At 45.6% G+C, this 3,505-nt stretch overlaps 1 pseudogene; it reads left to right on the forward strand.

Moving 5' to 3' along the window:
• Positions 1-107, forward strand: part of LOC100957554 — a 23,842-nt pseudogene extending 23,735 nt beyond the window's left edge.
• The last annotated feature ends 3,398 nt before the right edge of the window (positions 108-3,505 follow it).

The following is a 3,505-nucleotide window of genomic DNA, read 5'->3' on the forward strand; positions in this document are numbered from 1 at the left end:
AAAAAAAAAAAGAAAAACACTGTGAGATAAAGAAGTACCGCACCCACGAGGACCGCCAAGCCCTGGCAGAACAACTCAACCTGCAGGAGTACCAAGTGCAGGTATGATTCAAGAACGGCAGGGCCAGACTCAGGAGCAGATCCACCAATAGCCACCTAGGTGTCTTTAAAGTATGACATTGGTGGTTGATAGGACATTCTTGTAGACAACAGTGTGTATTTGGGTTAGTTAGGGTAGGCTAGAATCTGCCATGGTATCAAAGAAACCCTGAAATTTCTTAACCAAAATTTAACATAGCCAGGGAGCCCGAGGAGCCTGGGCTGCACCCAACTGCCCCAGGGCCTGTGCCCCTAGCAACAGCAGCCGCATGTTTCCGTAAGGCCCAGGTGTCTGGAGCACCCCTCTGCCCGGTTCCCCCAGAATCTTCCCAGCAGTAGAACACCTCAGCAACTGCAGCCTCCACCAGGCCTGGGGGCGCCCAGGGTACAGCACACAGGAGGGCGACCCTGCTGCCCCAGACCCCATACCAGGCCCAACCCTAGGCCCATTCCTGGGTCCAACCCCATGCCCAGGTCCAGGCCCAACCTCAGGTCCATTCCTAGGCCCATTGTCAGGCCTAGGCTTATTCCCCGGCCCTGCCCCTGACCTAGCCCAGAGTCCTTATGTCTCTGATTTCTTGGCAGACAGGCAGACATTCCACTGTTATCTGACATCGCTGAGCTCCTCTCATCCCAACATCCCTCCCAGGTCTTCTCAGTCTCCATCACCACATCTGGGCACCAAGAGGGGATGATTTTGTGAACAAGAAAGACTCAGGCTCTAGGTCACTACTGGATTTATAGGGAGCTATGCCTGCAAAGCCCTGAAGATCTCAGGAGCCAGAGGGCCTGGAGCAATGGCTGGTTACTTTCTACCGGGGGAATGCACTGCCTTTTACCCAACCTGCTGGAGAGGCACATTTGCTGCCTTAGCTGTGGACCATCACAGGTCACCCTGCTATGAATGTCCTCACCTGGTCATTGGGTTGACTGTGAATATCTCTGTTAACTGGGAGTGAAGGCTGCTCTTGGAAGCCCAAAAGCTTACTCGCTCTTTCTTTCTTTCTTTTTATTTTTTATTTTTGAGTATTTTTTTATTTTATCAGATTAATATGAGGGTACAATATTTAGGTTACATCGTTCTCACTTACAGGGTGGAGTTCCATTTGTAGAAGAGCCCCTCACCCAGTGGGCGTGTTATACACCCTCACAATGTGCACATTAGGTGAGATCCCGCCTCATGCCCTCCCTCCTTCTGCTATATGTCCTCCCCCTGCTTCTCTCCCCCCTCCCACTTCCCTATACTCCCAAACTGGATTATAATAGTGTTTTATTGTTCTTTTTTTTTTGAGATAAAGTCTCACTATGTTGCTCTCAATAGAGTGCTGTGACATCACAGCTCACAGCAACCTCAAACTCTTGGGCTCAAGCGATTCTCTTGCCTCAGCCTCCCAAGTAGCTGGGGCTACATGCATCCACCACAAGGCTGGGCTATTTTTTTTTCTGTGTGACCTCTTTTCTTTTTTTTGAGACAGAGCCTCAAGCTGTCCCCCTGGGCAGAGTGCCATGGTATCACAGCTCACAGCAACCTCCAACTCCTGGGCTCAAGCGAGTCTCCTGCCTCCACCTCCCAAGCAGCTGGGACCACAGGCGCCCGCCACAACGCCTGGCTATTTTTTGGTTGCCATTATTGTTGTTTGGCGGGTCTGGGCTGGGGATTCGAGCCCGCCACCTTAGGTGTACATGGCTGGCGCCTTAGCCGGTTGAGCTACGGCACTGAGCCGACCTCTTTTCTTTATTGCAGGTAGTCTATTCTAACAACATCAAAAGTTGCTTCCCAGGAGAAACTTTATCCTTTGATAGGTGTCTTTATAATTTTTTATTAATTTATTGTTGGGGATTCATTGAGGGCACAAGAAACCAGGTTACACTGATTGCATTTGTTAGATAAAGTCCCCCTTACAATTGTGTCTTGCCCCCAAGACGTGGGTCACACACCAAGACCCCACCCCCTCCCTCCTTCCCTCTCTCTGCTTTTCCTTTCCCTCACCCCTCCCTCCTTCTGTCTCTCTGCTCTCCCCTTACCCTACCCCACACCATGTCATTAATTGTCATTAATTGTCCTCATACCCAAATTTAATACATAGGATCCATGCTTCTCCATTCTTGCAATGCTTTACTAAGAATGATGTGTTCTACTTCCATCCAGGTTAATACAAAGGCTGTAAAGTCTCAATTTTTTTAATGGCTGAATAGCTTGTCCACAGCTTGTTAATCCATTCCTGGGTTGGGGGGCATTTACACTGTTTCCACATTTTGGCGATTGTAATTTGAGCTGCAATAAACAGTCTAGTGCAAGTGTCCTTACGATAAAAGGATTTTTTTTCCTTCTGGGTAGATGCCCAGTATGGGATTGCAGGATCAAATGGGAGATTTAGCTTGAGTTCTTTGTGGGTTCTCCATACTTCCTTCCAAAAAGGTTGTATTAGTTTGCAGTCCCACCAGCAGTGTAAAAGTGTGCCCTTCTCTCCACATCCATGCCAGCATCTGCAGTTTTGAGATTTTGTGATGTGGGCCATTCTTGCTGGGGTTAGATGGTATCTCAGGGTGGTTTTGATTTGCATTTCTCTAATAATTAAGGATGATGAGCGTTTTTTCATGTTAGCCATTCATCTGTCTTCTTTGGAGAAGGTTCTATTTATGTCTCTTCCCATTGATATATGGGATTGTTGGCTTTTTTCATATGGATTAATTTGAGGTTCTCTATAGAACCTAGTTATTAAGCTTTTGTCTGATTCAAAATATGCAAATATCCTTTCCCATTGTGTAGGTTGTCTATTTGCTTTGGTTGTTGTCTCCTTAGCTATAGAGAAGCTTTTCATTTTAATTAAGTCCCATTTGTTTATTTTTGTTGTTGTTACACTTGCCAAGAAAGTCTTCATGAAGTCTCCCCGGGCCGATATTTCCAGTGTTTTTCCTATACTTTCTTTGAGGATTTTTATTGTTTCGTGCATTAAATTTAAGTCCTTTATCCATCTTGAATCAATTTTTGTGAGTGGAGAAAGATGTGGGTCCAGTTTCAGTCTTTTACATGTGGATATCCAGTTCTCTCAGCACCATTTATGGAACAGGGAGTCTTTCCCTGAAGGTATGTTCTTGTTTGGTTCATCGAAGATTAGGTGTTTGTAAGATGTTAGTTTCATTTCCTGGTTTTCTATTCGATTCCAAATGTCTATGTCTCTATTTGTGTGCCAGTATCATGTCTTGACCACTATGGCCTTGTAATATAGCCTAAAATCTGGTATGGTGATGCCCCCGGCTTTATTTTTATTACTAAGAATCGCCTTAGCTATAGTTTTTTTTTGGTTCCATACAAAACACAGAATCATTTTTTTCCAAATCTTGAAAGTACGATGTTGGTCTTTTAATAGGGATGGCATTGAATCTGTAGACTGCTTTGGGAAGTA

Source organism: Otolemur garnettii, unplaced genomic scaffold, assembly GCF_000181295.1.
Source record: "Otolemur garnettii isolate 467f Iridium unplaced genomic scaffold, OtoGar3 scaffold00110, whole genome shotgun sequence".
Lineage (NCBI taxonomy): Eukaryota > Metazoa > Chordata > Mammalia > Primates > Galagidae > Otolemur > Otolemur garnettii.